A 25,231-nucleotide genomic window follows, 5' to 3' on the forward strand; every position below is an offset into this window, starting at 1 on the left:
TCTAACAACGCTTTGGAACCTAACGCACAACATCTAGAAGTCTAGGCTAGAGACGTATTCCAGCGTCGTAAAGCCTGGTAACTGTTTTTCTCACTGATGGTTGGGTGATTCCTCTACTTTGAGACGATAAGTGCCAGTATGGACTTGTGCTCCCACGTACCGTCGAGTATATTTTGGGAGACCACAATAGGCTTAATCCTTTATCCATAGGAAGCCGTGTCTACCGCCCTATCGATCGCAACGCACTAAAAACAGCATTCGGGAAGATTGACTGTCGTACCGTAAAAAGTATTCTGTAGTTTTGTTATTGGTTTGGTAATCCCTCTACCTAGATTTCCAGAGCAGTCCCTTTTGTTCCTTTTCAGACTCCTTAACAGAAAAGGTCCATTTGAGCACTTGTCACTTCAGGCTCATTAAAAATTTAAGGCGACTAGAGTCATATTTTGTTTTTTCTCGACTCTTTAAAATTGAAAAAACAAGTTGTGTCAAAGCGTCTAAAATTCATCTAATTCGAAAACATACTTCCCCTTTATTTTTAGTTGATCGAGTAATCTTCAATCATGGAAGAAAGTCAATTGAAAGCCTGTCGTTCGCGGAGGCTTATGAGTCAACCGTCTTTGTCTCCGGAATCGAAGCTATTACAGACAAAGTGAACTCATTTAACCGGTTCCAAATCTCCTGGTAAAGTTAGAACAAGTGTTCCAACAACATCAGAGACTCCAGTTACTCCAAAAATTTATGGTATCCCTGCCTCTACAGAAGGAGTTCAGCAGCCACTGAAGGATAGTAGTACTGATCCTAGTCTGAAGGTAAACACTTGTATTACTGAACCATTTCCATCTATAACCGGTTCGGAGAGTGTTGTTCCCCAAACATCTGTCGTTGCAGATTCTATACCTTCTTCAGCACCAGAAATATTCTACGAACCTGACGGTCTACCCCTTCCACCTGGTCTGATTGCTATAGAAGATATTGTCGAAGATCCTCCATCTAGTACTCCATCGCAATTTGGAGTTGGGACCACTCTGTATCCTTCTTCATCAAAAATTAGTCTACCGCCAGTAGAAGCTCCTATAGAATCGATAGGTAATCTCTTGGATAGACTAGAAATGTCTGAACAACTGTCAACATCTAGGAATGTGTCGTCTGACACAACGACGACAGACCTTCCTGCTATCACTCCAACAATGTTCGTCAGTATACCATCTGTCCCAACTAGCTCTCAATCACTAGAAGGAGCCCACTCAGGGGCTATTTCGACGGTATGGTCTGTTCCTGTTTGTTCATCTGGAATAATATCCAAAAACTCTTATGTTGAGTCTCAACAAATTGATCCATTTAGAGGTCAATTTGGGCAGTCCGGCCCTCAAAGGAAAACCATTCCCTTAAGTACCGGATTATCGTTGTATGGGGGGCAGTATACCCTTTCATTATCCCCTCCGGGAGGACAGCCATACGGGAGTTCACAACAAAATTCGGGTTATGCTGGAATTACGTCAAGCGGTTGGGTACCGATACTACCTCAACAACCAAGATGTATATTCGATGCAACAAGGTTTACCTATGTCAAGTATACCAACTACGCTAGCTATTGTGACGGTGTCACAAGTTCAAGCGCTACCTGTTGTATGCCAACCTCAGGTTTCTTAGGTTGTAATGCAACAGCCTCTTGACCCTGCAACTCAACCACAATCGCCGACTGGTGGAATGACACAGCTTCAAACGGGTACAATCACCCCTCATCTTGGTCAAATAGTTAGTATCGAGCAACAACACATGGCTTTACAACCATGGCTAGTGCAATACCAACAACCGCAGTTCCGACAAATATACCAATGTTCTGAGCAACAAATCTTTGCAAATAGTGCGCAACCGTATATTCAAAACGGTCAAAATCAACCATTCTACAATGGTCATGCCCACCAACCCTACCAAAATTACCAGCATCAAATGCATTATGCTGGTATGCAAAGACCAACTTCTCAGGCAATCCCATCTTATCTTGGGTAAGCTTCACCTAACCTGAATCAATAGTTACCCTTCGTGGCGACTTTAGAGTTACCTGATTTAAATCGGTCAACAAACGATCCAATCGCTTACGCTCCTTGGTGGCCAGCAATTTCGCATAAAATTCCATAAGGTATTCCTAAATTTAATGGAAATCTGGGTGAAGATCCGTTGAATCATGTGATGACCTTTCATCTATGGTGTTCATCAAACACCCTAGACGATGATTCGATTAGGCTTCACCTTTTTCAGAGGACGTTAACTGGTCCGGCAGAAAAATGGTATATAAAATTGCCCATAGCTTCATTTGACAACTTCAGTACCCTAGCCACAACCTTTTTAACCCATTTTCAGTTATCGATAAGGTACGAAACGAGAACGGAACTTCTTACCAATTTCAAACAAACAACGGCCACTGACATATCTGATCATATACATGAGTGGTGACGTTGTCGTAGAATGGTAAAAACGTATGTTCCTGATCAGATTTTAGCTGAATGGTTTATTAAGTCATTATTGCCTTCCATCACGGAAGATGTGGCAAAAGGGGGAGTCGTCACTGAAGAGTAGGTTATCGCTCATGTGCAATATTTGGACTTGATTTACACTCAGTCTGGCACGCTCTACGAGAAAATATCTGACGCTCCTAGACCGGAATTCTCAGTCCCTCCTCCTCCTAAACCAAACAATGACTCTCATGCCGACGATGGCGTAATTGGCGCAACAGACACGAAATCGACAAAGGCTACATCTAAAAAGGCCTATAAGATTTTCGATCAAAATGAAAAAGAGGGACTTCTTGCCTCGGAAGTAAATGTCGTCTCGACATACAAAGGCAAAGAAACCAAGCAAACAGGGGGCAAGAAGAAAAGCAAAGGGAAGAAGAAGAAACAGGAAGGATCATCACCTGAAAAATCTTCTGTAAACCCTCCTAGAAATAGGAAACCAAGAAATCCATGCTTTAGATGTGATGAGGATTATTGGACCACAGATTTTCCACACAGAGCTGAGCTTAAAAAATTCTTCAAGAATTCAAAAACCTCGGCAGTATTAACTGATCCGTTTCCAAATCTAGGAACAAATCTGGTTGACAGTGGAAATGCTTCCCCGTCTCAAGTGCTGATGTTGTCGGTTTCCAAACAAAAAAATGATTTTTTGATATCGACAAGGAACAAAGATTATGGGAATCCATAGCTGTCGAACAACAAGGATAAAGATCCACCTAGTAGTTCGACAACAACTTCGACAGAAGTTGCGTCACCCATCATTCCTGAGTTGACAATAAAACCGCCAAAGGGAGTAGTACACAATTCGACATTTAATCCTCGTGCTAGAGCAGCACAACATTATAATATAGTGGAAGATTTGGCCCAATCGCCATCCACTATGTCGACTTTTGAGGTACTACAAAATTGCCCATCCCAAAAGCAAGTTTTATTATCAGCCATCAGTGGGATAGACCCAAAGGATTCCAATCTTGTATCCTTTGATCATAAAGGATACAATCCTCAATTACCAGCTCAACTAGCTTTCCTCGTTCAAGTGAAAGCCCTCAACAAAACTGTTCATCGAACGATTATTGATGAGGGGGCATCTACATGTATTATGTCGATGAGTTGCTGGAAAACTTTAGGATCTCCAACCTTGTCACGATCTTCGACGACATTAAAAGCATTTGACAGACGAACATATACCCCTTATGGTATTATAAGTAACTTGAACGTGGAACTAGGAGGGAAAACAATAGAAATAGATGTTGAAGTAATCGACGGAAAGCTCAATTACAAAATCCTACTGGGAAGACCATGGATATATGAAATGGCTGCTGTTGTGTCGACCTATTTTAGGAAGATTGCATTTCCCTTTCAAGGAGGGATTACAATCGTCGATCAACAAAACTTCCTCCCCAATGGTTCTCAAGTTGCGGGAAGCATTCCAATGATCCATGGAAGCCCCCATTCGCTTCAAAATATCAGAGTAGGCCTACTAAAAGACCCTACATTAATGGGAACTTTTGCACTTCCACCTCCAATCAATTTGGCGGAAGTAGCATCGGTAGGAACCTGCAATATGATATCTTCAATTAAAAAGATCTCAGGAAACGATATCAACATGGATCATGCGCAGGTATTGCCTCCAAGACCAATAGAAATATTGTAGCAATCAATGTTCCTACCATGGGAGGCAAACCCAAATCAACACTCATCAAGCGTTTGGATAGATAGGTCTAAGGAATATGGCACCCCTTCAGATCCTTGGTCATGAGTGCATGTCACCAACGAGGGAATTGTTCAATCAATGATAATTGAAGGGGAACCTTGGGAAGATTACCACCATCGTTCCCTTCTTCCGGATTGTGAAGAAAATACTCCTGATGACCTTTGTCATCCTTCAGTTTTTGATTTTCTATCAAATACTGTAAACACGGTGGATTCCGAGCGAAACTTGTCCAACATTGAAGAGACTATCGCCATAAATATCTCAACCAAAACAGATGTTGTAGGGAATATTTATGTTGGCAAATATTGTTCTCCTTTAGAACTAGAAATATATAACGCTCTTTTTCGTGAATTCAGAGATGTCTATGCTTGGTCATATAATGAAATGCCAGGCATTGACTCGAGTATTGTTGAACACGAAATCAAGATGTATCCAGATGTCAAACCAGTACGACAACGGCTACGGCAGGTGCACCCCAAGAAAGCCGTTGCCATCAAGGCAGAAGTTGAAAAACTTCTCCATGCTAGTTTCATTTACCCGGTTCCTCTAACCGATTGGGTATCGAATATTGTCCTTGTTATAAAAAAACAAGGAACAATTAGAGTGTGCGTCGATTATAGGGATGTAAATCAAGCTTGTCCAAAAGACAACTACCCTACACCCTTCATCGACCAGATAATTGATCAATGCGCCAAATGTGAAATATTTTCATTTATGGATGGATTCTCTGGGTATAATCAAATAAATATCCACCCACAGGACTAGTCAAAGACTGCATTTATTTGTCCGTGGAGCACATTCGCATACCGAAAATTACCTTTTGGTTTAAAGAACGCAGGGGCAACATTTCAGAGGGAAATGAATTATGCCTTCCATGACATCAAAAACATCGTTCAACCATACCTCGACGACCTTCTGGCTCATTCGCGAAAGCGGACTGATCATCCGCAGCATTTAAGAGCGACATTTCTACGTTGCCGACACTACAAGATACGACTCAATCCACACAAATGTGTATTTTGTGTCAGTTCTGGGTGTTTACTTGGCTTTGTAGTCTCGAAAGACAGGATTCGTCTCGACCCATGTAAGGTTCAGGCAATCATAAATTTGCCTCCATCTTCAAATTTGCTTCAGATTCAGAAACTCCAAGGGAAAGCAAACTTTCTGAGGAGGTTCATTCTGAATTACGCCGAACTTGCTAAAGGTTATACGCGTCTTTTGAAAAAGGAAGTACCCTTTGTCTGGGATCAGGTTGTGCAAGCTTCCTTTGATGCTTTAAAAGAATCCCTAATGAAAGCATCATTAATGTACGCTCCTGATTATCAAAAATACTTTAACCTGTATCTGGCTGCAGCAGATACAACCATCGCAATGGTTTTAGTTCAAGAAGACAACGGAATTGAAAATCCAATATATATTACTTAAGTAAGAACTTAAATGTTACAGAAAGAAAATATTCTTATGTTGAAAAGCTAGCGCTCGCAGCTGTTCAAGCGATACAGAGATTTCGACACTATGTCCTCTTTCGAAAAACTACCATTCTGTAAGATTGCAACCCCATGACTTATATATTGTCGCGACAGTTGCTGGGGGGGAATATTCAAAATGGATAGGAATTCTACAAGAGTTTGATCTGGAATTTGTAAAATCCAAGTCAAAGAAAGCTCTAGTTTTCGCAGAATTATTATGCGATCTCCCATCGTCGTCCAACGATGAAACATCCGAAGAAATGATCGTGGACGAAAATTTGTTTCTAATATCTTCAAGCAATCTGTGGTATGGGGATATAATCATTTATCTCCAAACCCAAAGTATAGGCTAAATACCTCTCACTCCGAACAAAAACGTATTTGATACCAAGCAAAAGACTACATGATCGTCGGTGATACACTTTACCATCGTGGTGTCGATACAGTTCTGAGAAGGTGCCTCACCCAAGAGGAGGCCGAAAGAGTCCTGAATGATTGCCATTCAGGCATGTGTGGGGGGCATCAATCCGGTTATGCTACAACGCAAAATTTTTACGAACAGGATACTTCTGGCCAACAATATTCAAAGATTGCATAACCGCAGTCAGAAGTTGCCATGCTTGTCAAATTTTCGATAGCAAAACCAGAAGACCACCCGCACCTTTGCATACAATAGATTTTGTTTGGCCATTCGCCAAATGGAGCATCAATTTCATGACATGTAACCCCACCTCGACCGGGGGGCATGGGTATATCATAGTCACAGTTGACTATTTTACCAAATGGGCCGAGGCGATGCCTACATTAGATAATATTGGTGAAACAGTTGCCCTCTTCTTTTTCAATCATGTAGTCGCCAGATTCGGCGTCCCACAAGCTATAGTCACAGATCATGGATTGCATTTTCGCAATCACATGATGGTCAAATTGGCTACCAAATTAGGGTTGTCTCACGACAGCTCTACTCCATATTACCCGCATGCTAATGGACAAGTTGAAGCAGTCAACAAAGTCTTGAAGCGTATGCTGCAAAGGACGATTAGAGTTCACAAAATAGGTTAGCACCTAATCCTGTACTCAGCCTTGTGGGCTTACCGAACATTGGTAATGAATGGAACCGGGTTTACACCTTTCCAACTGGTATATGGCCTAGAAGCAGTCTTACCAATCCAGTGTGAAATCTCATCCCTCAAACTCGCAATTGACCTTCTCTCTGGGACTTCAGAAGAGGAGGCTTGTTTCTTGGAACTAATCCAATTCGATGAAACCCGTCATGATGCCGCTTTGGCTAACGAAGCCGATAAGAAACGAGTCAAGGCACAGTTCGACAAGAATGTCAAACCCCGTGTCTTCTCAGAAGGTGACTTGGTCTTGCTTTATGACCAAGAATCCGATAAATTGGGGGCAGGTAAATTCAAGTCTTTATGGATGGGCCCCTATGTTGTTAAGTGAGTGTTAGAAAAAGGAGCCTATGAGTTAATGGATTATGACGGGATTCCACTGGCACAACCTCGTAACGGGTTATACCTCAAGCGTTACTATGCGTGATTCAGTATAGTAACCTATATGCTTTTGTTATGTTTTTGTTTTCGCTAAAGTATTTGTTTTGGTCAAGTAATCCACTTTTTACATTTATTGCAGATGTCAAACCTATTGGAGTCATGTGTTGGATATGCCGATGGAGCGAGTCGTAGTTCGCGAAACCTATCTTCCGTGGCCTGGGCCATTTTTGATCCAAGCGGCGAGTTAGTAAGTTTCAGAGGGGTATGTATTGGTCAATCAACGAATAACATCGCTGAATATAGTGCGTTGATATAAATTCTCTCTAATTCCATCACACATGGTATACGCCGACTAATTGTCAGGCTGGACTCACAACTCATCATACTACAACTCACTGGTATCTACTCTGTCCGAAATCCAGCTATTTATCACATGTTCCTAAGGGTTAAGATTTTGGAAAGGCAATTTGATTTTATTCAATATCAGCATATTTCCAAAAGCTTAAACACATTAACTGACTCATTGGAAAATTATGTGTTAGATAGGCATTTGCAACATTTATAAAAAGAAGCATACCATCAATATTTGCATTTGGATCATGTAACTTAAAATAAAACTTCGAAAATAAAAAATATATATCTAAATCTTTATGGTTTACACATAATGTTCTGTAACCAAGACAAAATTGGTCAAATGACCCAAAACTCAAAACGCTAGGGGGCACCCTGGTCTAATGGTGCTCGTGATAGCAAGTCACAGCCTATGCGATCATGCGTAAGAGTCGAGTCCATCGTCTTGGCACACCAGTAGTATGCCGCCGCAACCTCAAGGGTAGCTCGTCAGTCCTCACATCTAGAATACCGAGAGTGAGGCCCTCGACCTAGTCCTGTAATGCTATGAGAGTCTCGGCCACATAAAGGTCACGAAGGATAGCCCTTCTAACAGCCTCTCCTGCTGGGGTAGCAGCTGGCACTCTCAGGCGTACTACTGGCCGGACAGGACCGACATCTACATGAACACATGAGTTTGATTAGTCTTGATAGAATAAAGCACAAGGACAGTATAAAAGAAAAATGATAAACAGAAATATGGTCAAAGAATTTACCAATGGCACCCCACTGTTCGCCAGCCGGCAGTACTAAATCTGGGTCACCCCGGAAGTCCATACCAGCATATGGATACTCGGAATAAACCATCTCCTGACGATTGAACCACCCGAAGAAGGTATCAAAAAAGGAAATCTGAGACTGACCAGCATGTCTAGACATATGGTCGACCCATCTCTGCATACGTGGTTCAGTCGGTGAAGGTAAATCGAGTGCAATATACTGCGCCTGCATCAATGGTATCTTTTCCATGGCAAAGGCGGTCAGGATAGAACCATACCCAAAGTTCTTCAACCTCCCACTCTTCACCTTGGTCAATTGTTCTTTCATCACAAGAAGTACTGCATCGCACCAGTTGAACACCTTCGGTTGGAGACATTCCAAGGCATACTGCATATAATATCGGTTGGCTGCATGAAGAGCCGCACCACCAGCCATCCTACCAAAAGTGAATAGAATAGTCCTGAGTGACCTATCAGTGACATCATGGATGATGATATGGCCGTCTTTACTCAGCTGAGATCCCTCTCTACAATAGCGGCGAACATAATCTCTCACAAATTCACCTCCTCGGGCCGAACCTGATAAAGAGATTGGGGCACCCCGCCTCGACAAGCCAGTCAAGAAATAGATGTCCACTACAGTCAAGGGGATGGATTTTCCCCTAATCTGGAACACCTGGCTGGTAGGATCCCAAGCATCGAGCAAATACTGCAGTAAGTTGATTTGTTGTCTCATGCTAGAAATGCGGAAAAACTTCAGCAAGCCACAATTCCGCAGTGCGTTTACTGTAACTAGATCATGTAAAGCAAGCATGTCCTCTTCTTCATGCTCATGCTCTCGCTATGTAATAGTCATCTTGCTCCAAAAATCTCTGAAAACAAACAAGAGAAGAGTTAGATCCTAATTTTTGGTAAGAGACAGGCAAAATTTCCATCAAAAACTGTGCATAAACTTCCTTCCTTGCACCCATCGCACCTACAATAGTGTTCTGGGTGCATTGCATGTTAGTTAGCCAGTAGACAAGCTAACATCCAATGCACCTTTCGATGCACAAAGGGTGCGCTGAAGCCAAGGCGAGTTTTTCAAACCCTAGAGGCTCAAAAAAACCAGGAATCAAGCTCTGAATGCAAAATGGAAAGCATGAAATGAAAGAGCTCAGGTTTAGCTCCTACCTGGTCTAGATGGCACCAGGAATCGTCCACAGAATCTCCCGAAATTAGCTGATGAAAATCAAGGGTGGAAAGCACCTCCAAAGCTCCAACAAACCAAAGTTCAAATGAAATGGTAAAATGATTGGTAAAAGCACTTTTACATTACTTTTTACGTAGTTCAAGTAAAATATTAGTGTCCTAACTCATTTTTCAAACATATATTGTTCATTTCTAACTAGTTTGATGAAGCAATTGAAAATGCAGTACAATCTTTGAAAGAACAAAGCTATTTATGGTAAAGTCAAGAAATGATCGTTGTATCGAGCAGTTTTAGCACATAGTTCAAGCTCGTTAAAAAATAAACATAAGTCATGAGAAAATGTTTCTCCCCACATTTAAGCTCATTAAAAAGTGAACTATTTCCCGGTAAATAACCATCGTGAATGTAGTACTTCAGCCTTTAAAGCCTTGGTCACGTTCTCATCATCACCTCCACTCTGTATTGGCCGATCATTCACCTCCATTTGATTGTTTACCCCTTTTGAGGAACAGCTGCGAAGAGTGATCCCACTAGCCATCCTTGTAACACTGCCGTGATTGGAAAATTCCAAACCTTACCTGGAATCAGCTGCTACCCAATTTTATCACTCGTTCCTCAAAAGGCAAGTCTCCTTTAAGCTCTTTTCAACTGACTTGTAAAATATGAAAAGATTGTCGATCCATTGGCCTCTTCAGCTCGTTAAAAGGACCGGAAGTGCTATCCCTCCTTCATATTTTAATCTTTTTGGACCTGAGGGATTATTACACAAAAAGATCGAGTGCTTGTTTTGGTCGGCTCGTTAAAAGTATCAAAAATTCATCCCTTATGTATTGTTTTATACTTTTTCGGACTTAAGGGATTAGATGATGAAAAAGGAATTTTGGAGTTTCCTTTACGTCCCTTTTCAGACTCTCTAAAATTGAAAAGGACCGAGTTATCTTTGTCGTTAAACTCGTTAAAACTTAATAGCGACAAACTTGTCCATAGCAGACAAGAACGAGTTTCACTATCGCTAGGCTCGTTAAAACATAGCGATGGGTTTGCCCGAAGGGCAAATTATAGAACAAACATATGTTATCCTCCTCAAGCTTGAAAAAAATAAAGAGGTACTGGTCAGCAATGACTGGGGAAAAATTGGGAAGAAAACTTGAAGAAACTTTGTTGGTAGCAAGTCGCTCTTGAACATGACACTTTCACTCCGCGTCCAAGTCGGGTTGGGTTGTTTCATTCACCGGTCACATCACCATGGTCCCATCACACCATCCGCATTTGGGGTTAATGCTACCAATCCATCACGTCAGTGTCGCTGATATGTTCAAGAGAAGTCATTTAGAGAATTCACCTGTGTCTCACCCGCTACAATACATATACACTCCATTCTTTCATGGCCGCCACCCTGAACCTTATGTCATCAAATCATTTTCACCTCCATTAAAATTATTTGCTCCGTTCCATGTCATTGATGTGGGATTCATTAAGGCCCTCCTGTGATGGATCGCTTCTTGTCGACATCAGCTCATTGTCCAAGAAGTCGATCTAGGAACACCCCGTTCAGTACTTTGAAGCTTGCATGCCTCAATGGCAAGTTTCTCACTTTCGGTGACAAGTTTACATCAATGGCCTTCGACCTAAAGATTTTGCGTGGTGTTCGATGCCAAGTCCTTTATTCACACCACGTGAATTGTACTGCAGTACCTTGAGGGTCATTATCATTATAGGTGATTCCTCTCGCGCTTGTTAACAGCTTACATCATTGGCTAGTAATCAGGCGATGTCTTTCCATGTTTGACTCCAGAACATCTCTCACATGGATAGACTTGTACTTCGAGTGAAGATCGAACGAGATTGAAGACCCCGGATCTAGTTTCATCCATCCAGGCTGCGATATATATTCAGGGAAATAAATACATCAAATTTACATCATTGCTGCACAGATAATCATCCAATCAAAGGGATGATGGCTCTACCAGAATCATCAGTCTACACTCAGACGATTGTCTGTCCTATGTACATGAAAATGAATTTATAAAGCTGAGCATGGGAATTCCCGCCTCAGCTAGATCATGAAAATATTATGAATATAATGTATTGTATTGTATCTTATTACATGTCTCCTCCCAGCTTGAAAGAACTTCGGATCCTCATAATAAAGCATTTCACCCGACATCAAAAGATTAACGACCTCATGCTTTAGGGGGCAACTGTTATAGACATTTTTGGGCACTTTAACCCCAAGCATGAAATGTCCATAAACCAAGGGCTCCTAAGTCCCTAAAAGTGTTGTTCTAACCCCTAAAGGACCAAGGTCAACTGATTACAGCTTCTCCCAGAAGTTCTCCATGAAAAAACTGATCAAAACTGGTCAAAACAGGATCATTTCAGCTGCTCCATAGGCAAAGTGCGTTGCATCTCACCTAAGTAAACTTTGTGGGTGCATTGCATTTCAAAAATCCCTTCTATGGGGTACGATGGGAGAGAAATGACAAATGGAAGTGTCAATCCGCGAGGTTGAGAGGCATGGAATCTTCCAGAAACTTCTCCTGTGACACTTGCCTCTCAGAATTCGACCAAGGATGAGTAAGAGATCATCAATCTCCAAGTGGAAGCAAGAACTATCAAAAGGAAGACACTAATCAAATCACAAGCTGACTCATCTCCCTTACAGATATCTATATATGGATCCCTCATCCCAGAGATCCAGAGGCTGGAATTTTGCATCTTGTAAGGAATTGTTGTTGGTTTCTTGAGACAACATCATAGTGTTGGGTGATCTAAGCTTTGTATGAGGTGAAGAAGGGCTTACTTGCTGAGAGGATGATACTGGGTCAGAACAACTGGTTGTAACTCCCTTGGCTCTTTCTTGATTATCAATAAAATATATTCAAGTTTTCCTCCATACTCTTGTGTCATTTATGTTTTATGCATTTGTATGGTCAATTTACATCTGATCCTAGATTTTTTATGATTATAGATCCATGTTCTTGTATAGTGTTATGCTACTGTGATCCTACAGGTTCTCTGTGAAGCTGGGCGTACAAGGGAGCAAGTAGCGAAAGACTATCAAGAGAGAGAAGAATCGAACTAGGAGATAAGCGCAAGACAGAGGTTGGTCTTCTTTGTTCTTCTCTCATCTATATTTCATAAAGGAAAAACGAAAGTAGCTTTAGTTTGTTTGTTTCTAAGGTAGCTACCACACCTTAGTGGGACAAGCAGCTCTGTGTAGACACTTTTCCCTGTAACAGCTACTTTTATGATACATATTTTGCAGTTTTCAGTAGATTCAGATTTATATTTTATTGATTCGTCAATGTGCAAAAAGTAGATAGGTTCCCTAACATGTATGGTAGACTTTAGCAGTCAAATTTCTATGTGGATGAGATCCATTGTATCACAAACAAGGGTGGATCAGACACCAATTTAGTGTCCAACTTGGCTATTAATATATGGTTGAGATGAGGTTGCTGCAAATCTGCTGAAAAATGCATGTTCCATCCTTAGATGTGTTTTTTCTCTCCAATTCAGTTCAAAAATTATTTTCTGTCATAGCAGTTTTTCAAATGGTTTTTATTATTCTAGATTGAAATGAAAAAGTAAGCCTCTGTCTCATGTACCTGCTTTTTATTTGGCTATGCTTTTATAGGTCAATGTCTTACAATGTTTCCAGTTAGCCTACATTGTTTTCATCTATCAATTTCTTATGCTTTGTCTGGTTATTATTTGGTTGCTTTCCTATATGTCCTTGAAATATTCTTGGATTTTTTTCTCATATACAAACATGATTTTTTTGTTTTGATCGTTTATGTAATTCACCCAATTGCAGGTCCAGTCAACTGTAATCTGCCAAGGATCAACTGGTAGGCCTGTTACACATTTAGTTGAAGCAAAGACACTTGTTTCACTGTATTCAAACATGACTCCACCTAGTGCTGATAGTCCAACAAAGATACATATTCCACCTAGTGCTGAAGGTCCAAGAAACAAAGAATCACCCTTTCCTCATCCATCTCCGAACGAAAGGATTCTTTCATCTCTATTTTGATTCAACATATACTCAATGTGTATACTTCTGTCCATTTTATCTTGCGCTGAGTGGATGTATGCCCAGGGGGTCTTTATATCCTATTTTAATGTTTTGCCGCAATTCCTATATACATGTTGTACATCCACCATTGTTTACATCCAACATGGAACAGGGCTACTGGTCATCCCTTTTGTTCAGGAGTTGGAGCATAAAAAACACACGCATCTATTTTCAGTTAGTCTTTAGCGAATGTCAGAGTCTCTTCATACAAATGCCCTCTCAATTTCTTTATTGAGGCTTGCAAGCGATGATGGTCAATGTTTTTTTCTATTAATCCTAGACTACCAGCATTTCCAAACATTTTTGAGGTGCTACAAGTCCAATTCGTGAAATTGTATATATTTGTATCGTTGATTTTGCTAGAAATCTAAGGTTTCCATCATTTCCATGCATTTTTTATTCTTCTACAATTCTAATTCATGTATATGCTCTATATATACACCATTTTTCACATCCAACTGGGTAATAGGTATATACAATTGTTACACATTCGTTCTGTTTATGAGATGGAGCGTGCACAACACATGCACTCATCTATTTCCTGTCAATCTTTTTCTAATGCTCGAGAATCTTCATACAAATTCCTGTCCTATTGTTTTATCAAGATTCTTAAGGGAGGATGATCGATGTCTTGCTATAAATGTAAGGCTACTAGCATTTCCAAACCTTGTGACTAGAGGATGTGTTCTAAGCCTCCATAGGTTTTTAGTTTTTAGTTTTAACATTTACAGGGGGTTGATATAGGTGCACCTAATGGACAGTTAGAAAAATGTCCATATTCATTTGAATATTTTCAAGATTACAATGACCGTAGGGCTCACTAGAGGGGTCTTCCATGGCAGATAGTCCATGCAATGCTAGAATATGGACTCCTAAAAGGTGTCAACCCTGAGTTTAACCAATAGAAATTCAAAATCATTTAAGCCAATTCTTATTGGGCACAACATTCTTAACATTCTTTGCAATCACAGCACCTATGAAACTTGGTATCCAAAAATAGCATAATAAAACAGAGGTACCTTAAACTTCTATTTCACATCTACAGGGTACCTTAAACTTCTATTTTTTTAAAAAATCTCACTTACATTGGATGTTTTCTTTATTTTCCCATTTTTTTAATCAAATGCTTCTCATCTCAAATCCCTCACTTTTTAGTCTGGTTGGTTCTTTCAGATTAATGCTTCTGCTTCTCTGTTTCAACTTAAATGCTTCACCTACTGCTTATTTGTCTAGGGTATACATGTTTGTATTATTTATTCTACTCCTGGTCATTTCTGCATCTAGGAGATAGCTTCAGCACTCCCTCATTACCACTATGACATGATGTACTTTCTGTCCCATTAACTATTTTGTTCATCTTTTTTTCACATGCTTTGTAATACTAAGTACTTTTCCTGTCTATCAGTGGAAATCTTGAAGTTCGATGTGTGCAAAGGAGTGTGATTCTAGATACCCTTGCAAAAGAATTGGCTCGAGGAACGATCAGATTCAATGCTAAAATTGTTTTCATTCAACAACCTACAGATTCTTCTTTAACTATAGTAAAATTGGGAGATGGAACACTTATCAAAGCTAAGGTAGCATCTTAAATCCAAAATTCTGACTCCCATTTGAAGTAGTAAAACTTGGGGGTAAATTTAGTAATGAATTGAATCCCCTCTTGCTAAACAAAGGTAATATTAATAACCCATATGCGATTTCTGTGGTGGTTTCGCTCATACACGAGTACTAGATGTCCTTTTGTATTTGAGAAAAAATGACAGGGGTTTGTTGAATGCAAGTTTGATCATTAAATCTATCTTCTATGTTATCATGTTTCTCTCAACCATTTGGAATTGGCAACATACCTTGAAGGACATAAGTTTGGGCCAAAGGCGCAACTATTTTGGGGATAACATTTGAGGGCGGGTTTTGTTCCATGCAATGAGAAGGATGTTTACTGGTTCACAACCTAGAGTTCACTTCCTTGTGGTATAATATTATAGCACCCTTTGTTATAATTGTTCTGTGGATCATGTGTAGGTGTAGGAAATCATCAATCTTAAAAATAGATTCTTCAGAAAATTATTGAAACCTTCTATTATATTCCTTTCAGATAATTTTGAACAACTGTGTTGAATTTGAATTTTTTATCTTGATATTATAATCCTCATATAGTAGTCACAAGCTCTGTGAACTATTTGACAGAAAATAACAAGAATATAAGGCATGCCTAACTGTATGTGTTGCAGATTTAGATATTGGTCGTGATCCAAAGAGTATATTGGAAAATGCATTGGAAAGACTTCGAGACTATCTAGAGGAGATTCTGGATATAGTAAAGAATACTCAAATAGACACTTTAGCATTAATGCACCCAGCTTGAGGTGGCCATGGGAAGTGTTATTAGAAAAACTATGTAAGGGAAATGTCTATGTTGCAGGGGATGCAATGAATCCTATGACTCCAGACTTAGGACAAGGTGGATATTCTACACTTAAGGATGCAGTGGTGCTAGGAAGGTGCTTGGAAGAAGCAATGACAATCACAAATGGTCTAGAAGAAGACAAAAGAATTGAAGCAGCACTAAAGAAATATGTGGAGGAGAGGAGATGGAGAGAATTTGGGCTGATAAGTGGAGCATATATAACATGAATAGTGCAACAAGGATATAGGGGCTTTGCACATTGTTATAGAAGATATAAGGAGACACATAATTTAAAGTAAGCTTATTTGTATGCTCCAAACCCTGCATTCTAGCACTTGCCTCATGAATTCATAAGTTACATTCCTTTTTTCAGTGACTAGTCGATATATTCAAACTATCATTTGTGTATGCAGACTACTATGGAGGGCTCTCGATGTTCTTAGTGTTGCAGAGTCCCTTCACCTGAAGCATCTGCAGTTACAGGGGTATTGTCATTACATCATTCAATTTGATCCTCTGTACTTTACCTCCAGCTGCTTTTCCCACTATAATTTAGCTTCTTGTATGCCAATTTATAGGGCATGGGTGACTTCCTTCCCTTCAGAATTTACCAAACAACTCTCGTACACCGGCTTTGGACAATGGTAAATACGTCAGCATAACTCTTGGCTGATAAATTTCTTGAGAAGCATGCAAGACGATAGCAAACATATATGTAGAAATTGTAAAAGCCCAATGTATTATTGTTTCTACATCTAGGAGATGGCTTCAGCACTCCCTCATTGCCACTATGACATGATGTAATTTCTATCCCATTAACTATTACCAAACAGCTCTCGTACACCAGCTTTGGAAAATGGTAAGTATGCCAACATAACTCTTGGCTGATAAATGTCTCGGAAAGCATGCAAGACCATAGCAAACATAGATGTAGAAATTGTAAAAGCTCACCGTATTATTGCTTTTTCCCTCATGCATTTATGATTTGATCGCCAAAACAATAATACCACAATGGCCAACACACAACTTATCTCAAGGTATGCAGCATTGTGTTTAGAGTAGAAGCTATAATTTGACTCACAATTTAAAGTAAGCTACTTTAGCTATTCATTAGGAATTACTCAATTATACTCTTTATTTGTATGTATGCTCCAAACCCTGCATTCTAGCACTTTCCTCATGAATTCATAAGTCACATTCTTTGTTTAGTGACTAGTCGATATATTCAAACTATCATTTGTGTATGCAGACTGCTATGGAGGGCTCTCGATGTTATTGGTGTTGCAGAGTCCCTTTGCCTGAAGCATTCACAGTTATAGGGGTATTGTCATTACATCATTCAATTTGATCCTCTGTACTTTACCTCTAGCTACACTTCCCACTATAATTTAGCTTCTTGTATGACAATTTACAAGGCATAGGTGACTTCCTTCCCTTCAACCTTTATCAAATAGCTCTCCTACACCAGCATTGGAAAATGGTAAGTATGCCACCATAACTCTTGGCTGATAAATGTCTTGGAAAGAATGCAAGACTATAGCAAACAAAGATGTAGAAATTGTAAAATCTCACCATATTATTGTTTCCGCCCTCATGCATTCATGATTTGATCGCCAAAACAATAAGACCACAATGGCCAACACACAACTTATCTCAAGGCATGCAGCGTTGCATTTAGAGTAATAGGTTTTTAGTTTTACCGTTTACAGGGGGTTGATATAGGTGCACCCAGTGGACAGTTAGAAAAATGTCCATATTCATTTGAATATTTTCAAGATTACAATGACCGTAGGGCTCACTAGAGGGGTCTTCCATGGAAGATAGTCCATGCCATGCTAGAATATGGACTCCTAAAAGGTGTGAACACAAAGTTTAACCAATAGAAATTCAAAATCATATAAGCCAATTCTTACTGGGCACAACATTCTTAACATTCTTTGCAATCACAGCACTTATGAAACCTAGTATCCAAAAACAACATAATAAAACAGAGGAGAAAAAATATGTCTATCCAGATTGATATCAGGTAACTTTTTATTTCGCATCTAGAGGGTACCTTAAACTTCTATTTTTTTTTTTAAATCTCACTTACATTGGATGTTTTCTTTATTTTACTATTTTGTTATCCAAAGCTTCTCATCTCAAATCCCTCACTTTTTAGTCTGGTTGGTTCTTTTAGATTAATGCTTCTGCTTCTGTGTTTCAGCTTTAATGCTTCACCTGCTGCTTCTTTGTCTAGGGTGTACCTGTTTGTATTCTTTATTTCTATTCCTATTCATTTCTGCATCTAGGAGATGGCTTCAGCACCCCCTCATTGCCACTATGACTTGATGTACTTTCTATCCCATTAACTATTTTGGTCATCTTTTTTTCGCATGCTTTGTAATACTAAGTACTTTTCCTGTCTATCAGCGGAAATCATGAACTTTGATGCATGCAAAGGAGTATGCTTCTAGATACCCTTGCAAAATAATTGGCTCCAGGAATGATCAGATTCAATTCTAAAGTTGTTTCCATTCAACATTCTACAGATTCTTCTTTAACTATAGTAAAACTTGGAGATGGAACGCCTATCAAAGCTAAGGTAGCATCTTAAATACAAACTTCTAACTCCCATTTGAAGTAGTAAAACTTGGGCATAAATTTAGTAATGAATTGAATCCCCTCTTGCTAAACAAAGGTAATATTAATAACCCATATACGTTGGTTTACATTTGAATTTATATTATTTTTTTTCAACAACTTGACACTTAAAATGCATAAATGCATGTTTTATGTGGAAAGAAATTTTTACACAATACGACATGTTCTATACCTCTTATTATATTGTGCTGAGAGACGAACTCCATCCCTAGCTAAGCATGGAAGGGAAGTGATACTCTCACTCTCTTTTATAAGTGACACATAGGGTTCATAAAAATATATATTGGTTAGATATATGGATCTTCACTCTATCTAACTGATAAAAAATGAATTCAGAAAGACGTGAAAAATAAAACAGAACTGCCTGATCTAACATTAGCACTGTATCTTTAACCTGAAATATAACAATAAGTTTATCCTATTCTAAGGAAGTTGTGCACGCCTTTCGTTTGAGTAGATTGTTTGATTGTATTAAATTTAACATTTAGATTTATTTTTTCATTCAAATTTGGATATAGTTAGATCACCTAACATATCACATTTTTTTCATTTATGTTCTTCTTCCATACGCACTACCGACTTACAATGTTTCCTTTGCAACATATGGTGCAAATTCTAGTTAAATTTAAATTAATAAATATATAATTATAAAAATCTCATTTAGGGAAAATCCCATATGATTGTTGAGTATTAATGTTGATTGAGATTCTGCAAGTTTTAGTCAGAGATTCTGTTCACTCTTCTAATAAGAGTTTTCAAATACTTCCCATCCCACTACAGAGAAAAATAGGTGATGTACTTTCATTTTAAAAGGGTTTGAAACTTACCTAGTATTTTTACTAGTATTCACGACATTTTTGAGCCTTGATTCGAAACAAACAGTGCTACCAACTAAAATTAGAGATGGTATCATCATTAAAATTTATGCTTATATTAAAGAGTATATTGGTTTTGTTTTTGATCCATTTTTATATTGAGAGTTTAATAAGTTTTCAGAATCTTATTTTTATTTCAATTATTAATTATTATAAAGATAGTAGGGGTATTTATTATAGAAAAAATAAAATGACTCTACTATTGCATTTGCAAGTGCTCCCAGGAATCATGCAAGGCAAGGCAAGTGAGAATGAATAAATAATATGAGTGCACACATTTCTATTTCAGGTACACACTACATTTATTTTATTTTATTTTAGTAAGTAGCTCTCTTGGAAATGGTTGAGCAATGGTATAAAACTTTCCTTACAGGAATTTATTATTTTATTCTTAAGAGGAAGAAGGATGGGTGGTTTGGTGTGCCTCCAAGAAATGATTAAGTGTCGAGAAAACATCTAGTGATATTGACTTTTCTGCAACTTTAGCTTGTTATGAAGTTGATCATAATAGTTCATTACCCGAATTAGATTCATTGGATATGAAGCTTCCTCAGGAACTATATCACCACCAATTTGGATACCAATTGCTACAATTCTTGGGCTGCAACAGGAGATGGATCCAACTCAAATTGTGAAAGCCAATAGTGGAGAAGATAATTATGTAGGTCACCAATACATTGAGAATTGGCATATATCATGTTGCCAGGACCTGTGTCAATTTTTCATCTTTTGTAAAACCTTCATGAAGACAGAATTTCCAATCAATTATAAATTCAAATTCATATACATTATTACAATTCTTTTTTATCAAGGAAGCCAATTCAAATTATAGAAGGGTAGTGAAATTGTGGTTTAACAACTGGATATGAATTTAATTTCCACCATTTAATGTGATTGAAGCTTTGAATTTCTATGTTAGAGAGTAAACCCTCCTGTAGGATGGAGAAATCTAGAACATATTTTTTTTGACTCATACTATGTCTTAAAATGAAGTTCCAACTAAGGACCCTGCATGTTCAAATGACGTGAATGCATTTTCAGAAAATATAAGTGTGTTGCCTTATTATTTTCAATGTTGATTTCCAGAATTGTTTTTTCATTTAGATTTAAAATTACTTTGTTGTTAGCGTTGAAAATAATGGATTTATCTATTTTTTATTCTGTTGGTATCCATAAACATTAAAAATTTAAGGTAATTAAAATCACTATATTTGTGAACTTTGAATGTGAAACTACTTTGAAAGAACATTCAAAATGATTTTATTATTTTTTTAAATATTTTTTTATATTGTCTCTAGAGAGACAATAGTTTGAATTATGGACATATAGTCTCTATAGAGACAATATGTTTTTAATCTCAGCTATTGTCTCTAAAAATACAAAATGTAATTGTCTCTAAAGAGACACAAATGAAGTTGTCTCTAGAGAGACAAATGAAATTGTCTCTAGAGAGACAAATCAAATTGTCTCTTAATAGACAATAATTCTTGTCTTTATAGAGACAATAATAATATGTGTTCTATATTCTCTTTATAGAGACAAAGTTTTGAGACATTATATTTTGAGACACCTGCTTAAAGACAATATTTAAGACAATACACAAGTTTCTTTTTGTCTTAAGTTAAGACAATTGACTCAAATATTGTCTTAAAACTCCCCTACATGTAGTAGTGTATCATTCTTTCCACTTCCATCATCAAGTACTACTGCTTTTTTCCTGTAACCTGCACACTCAAGATCATTATTCACCATTTCATTCAATTCTTTTGTTCCTGTTGCTGCTTTAAGACTCGAATCAATTTGTTTTATTGGTTTTTGAATCCATTCTTCAATGAGCTTCAAATCTGCATCAAATTTATTAACAACCTTGTTTTCAATTTTTTCGCTCATGCTATTTTGAACACCTACATATTCAAAAACAATGTTAAAAGCATCTATATTATGCTCTTCAGTGACAACTTCCTGCTCTACCTCTTCCTTCTCTTCCTTCTTTTCAACTTCACTAAAACTATCTTCCACTATTATGTGGTCAGTGGATATTATCATAAAAAACTATTCAATCATTTTATGATGTTTTTGATCATCAACTATTGGTAGATCGCATACTGCTTCATGAGCAGCTACAACTGCTTCATATCTTGCTACTACAGTGGCAACTTCAACCTTCAATTCTTCATCAAATATTGCACTTACTATATTGCCACAATTAATCTCTATTTCAAAAAATAAACCACACATATCATCAACATAATGCTCATCTACACTACGGTGGGATATCTGAGCATGCATATGTTTATTGTCAACTCCATTGACAATTTCAATCTCACAAAATCCATTAGTTGCGGCTGGATTCACCAATTCACATCTCACTTTGCAGTCAACATCCACATGTGTCTCATTATAGTGGGATTCACAACTGTTTGTATCATCCATGTTACAATGGATTCCTTGAGCATTTATATGCTCTTGCTTTGCTTCACATACAGATACTTTTTCTTCTATCTTTGCAATCTTTGTTGCATATTATTCATCCATATGCATGTTTGCATAATGGGCTTCATTTTTATGGTCTTGAAAACCATCGTCTACTTTTTAGTGGGATTCTCCAAGCTTTGTTTTCCTCTTAGAGTCTTGCTCATTTATTCTTAGATCTACAACTGACTTCTTTTCTTGTGACATAACCTGATGTTGCATGTCACTACCCCTTGCACCAAACTCTGCTTCTAGGAACTTCCATGCTTCCTTGGAAGTTGTAGCTTTTGCTACCTCACACAAACACTTCTCATCCAATTCTTGTCTTATAAAATTCAATGCTAAAACATCACATACTGCATCATATGGGTTATTAGACTCATACTCAATTAGCTCTCTAGCTCGAAGAAAAGTTAACATCTTGATAACCCAATGATCAAAATATTCACCTGTAAACATAGGATGTGGTAGCAAATCAAAGCTACACCAATCACCCTCGTTTTCTTCTTTATCTTCTGCTAGACTTCTTAGTTCCTCAGCTGCAGCCTGAACCTCTCTAACCATGGCAACAATCTCTACCTCTTCATTCCAATTCCTTTTTTTAATATGCTTTAGTTGCGGTTTACGACCCATGATTGATGTCATTCCTTTCTTTTTATAGTTGTTTTACTGATTGCCTAAGTGTATCTTCCATATTTCCCCCAAAAGAAATATGATTTTCAATATGTGCCCCAAAAAACACAATCTTCACCAAAACATTGTCATACTTACAAGAAACCAAATAACTAACGAATTTTACAAATCCCTAAATTCTCTTGCCAATCAAATTTTTTATAAACTCTTTTATAAAATCCCTTAATGATTTTTTATATATAAAGCAAATCTTTTATAAAATATATCTATATATATATATACAAAAAAATACAAAAACCTCTATAAACTTGAACTTTTCAATATATCCAAAAATGACTTTAAAAACCTTCGAATACCTTTTATGTTAAAATCCTTCCAACTTTATGGCAAAACTTTCATATTTTGTAAACCTTTAACCCATAAACTTTAAATAAAGCCGTCCTTCAAAAAATCCTAACACTTTGATATTGGTAAACAGAATCCACCGAAGTTTTAAAGAAAGTAGTTGTCTTTAGTGCGATTTTTTGGAGATTCCAGTGACGGAATCCGATAGAAAAACTTGAGGTTAAATCTTGATTTGTATTATTTAAAATGGTTTTTTAACTGTATATTTGGATTCAGCACCCTGAAAAACTTTTGGGACACTTTAATTGTGTAGAAATTAGCTATCAAACTTGCGATTTCAATAAATTGTGACCAAATTTTCACCGAAAAACCCACCGGAAAAACTTCCAAAAAATTTCTTTAAAAACAACTCCTTAAAAAACCCTTCCATGGGCCACGCTCCTTTAATAGCGTTTCGTATTAAGTGACGCCTTAACAAATTTTTATGAGTCAGCTGTAACCACATGACATTTTAAACAAATTTTCTTGACTTGGTTAACGCAGCCGTGACTGGTTGAGAGCTGTGTACGATTTCTCTATACGGTAACAATAACCTGCGTATGCGGTAAGTTTTTCATCTTTAACGTGTCTCTAAGCTAGGCCCAAGAGCATTATAACACTCTGAATACCACTCTCTAAGCTAGGCCCAAGAGCATTATAACACTCTGAATACCACTGTAAGGAGTGTTATAGGTCAAACAAGAAGAGTGTTATAGGAAAAGGTACTTCTCTCTTCTATTTCACGGATTATTGTTGACTCGGTTTTGTTTTTTTTTTGTTTTTTTGGCTTTTTGTAAATGTTCGGATACCAATTTGTTGTAAAGACAGAGGAACTCACTTTAATTTGTTGTAAATGTAGAGGACTCAAAACACAAATTCGCAAACAAAATACATGAGGCGCTATACTTTTTTATTGATCATACAAAACATGATTCTTACAATGAATTTGGTGAAGTGAAGGGTATTTAAACTTTTCCAATTAGTGATTTGCTTAAAATATCTTGACATGCATACACACTTAACTCGGTTAACTCATACTCTAAGTATAGACTGTACTTAACTCTTCATCCATCACTCAACTTGACTCACCACTCAACACTCAACATTCAATTAAATTAACTAACTCTCTAATTTTAGTCCACTCCTGTGTTAATGATTAAAAATATGCTCAATATTTTATATATGTGAATCACTAAAAATATGCCCAACATTACCATAAAAAATATATATTATTTTGATCGAAGACCTACTCTGCCTCTCTACAAAACATAAGATCCCACTCTAATTAGGATGGGCTCAAAGGTGCAGGATAAATTTCAAAAATTCAAAGTGCTCCCAATTACAAATTTAAAATGGATGATGCATGGATGAGATGGATGAAATTGGCAATTGCAAATGGAAACGACGCTATAGGAGGCTGAACACCGCAACAACACGGATAGCCAGTTCCAGAGATGGGACGTGGGAAAATCTGACACATCGATAAACAGGTATTCGAACATACGACCTCTGCATTGATATGTAGGGTGAATGGGCGCTACCGGGGCGCTTTAAATGGCTGATGGCAAGCCCGATATTTTTGTCGTTTTTAAAACAATCATTCCTTATTCACAAATACATTTTATTTGTAGTTAATTAAAGTGTATATTAATATTTTATATTTATAGTTAGGTTGATACCCTTTATTTTTGTAAGATTTTTGAGAAACACAGATAGATCTAGATCTGCAAAACAATAACAAGCTTGCAAGAGAAGGAAGAAAGCGAGAAAGAATTGAGAAAAGAATGAAAGTAATTCTACAATATGAGTTTTAGAATAAACACACAAAAGCAACTAAGTTAAGCTTAGTTGTGCATGCAATAACTAAAGCTAACTAAAGCTAAGTGTGCTTTATCTTATGCTAATCTGTACATGTGCCACATGCAACCAATAAGTTAACTGGAGCTAATCTAGGTGCATGTACACCAACACAGCTAGTCTAAGTCCATTTACACAAACACCCCCCCTTAAGCATAACTTAGGTGAGTGTGATGCAATAATGAATGGGTCCCGACAACACGGCCATTTTAGGTACCCATATACAATGCATAAAAAAGGAGGAAAGAGGGAAAATCCAGTGGGAAGAAAACCCCCCCTTCCAGTGTGGGGTCCGCAAGCACAGTAAAGGGCCCTCCCATTTGGCAGAGCTGCAGTGCATAAGCCGAGAAGTAATTGAGACTAAAGCTGAGGTCGGAAAT

The 25,231-nt window shown here is 37.9% G+C and overlaps 1 pseudogene; it reads left to right on the forward strand.

Moving 5' to 3' along the window:
• Window positions 1–25,231, forward strand: part of LOC149252832 (monooxygenase 2-like) — a 208,616-nt pseudogene that overhangs the window by 42,929 nt on the left and 140,456 nt on the right.

Source organism: Pinus tabuliformis, chromosome 7, assembly GCF_031772625.1.
Source record: "Pinus tabuliformis cultivar Carrire ecotype Pingquan chromosome 7, CPIR1, whole genome shotgun sequence".
Lineage (NCBI taxonomy): Eukaryota > Viridiplantae > Streptophyta > Pinopsida > Pinales > Pinaceae > Pinus > Pinus tabuliformis.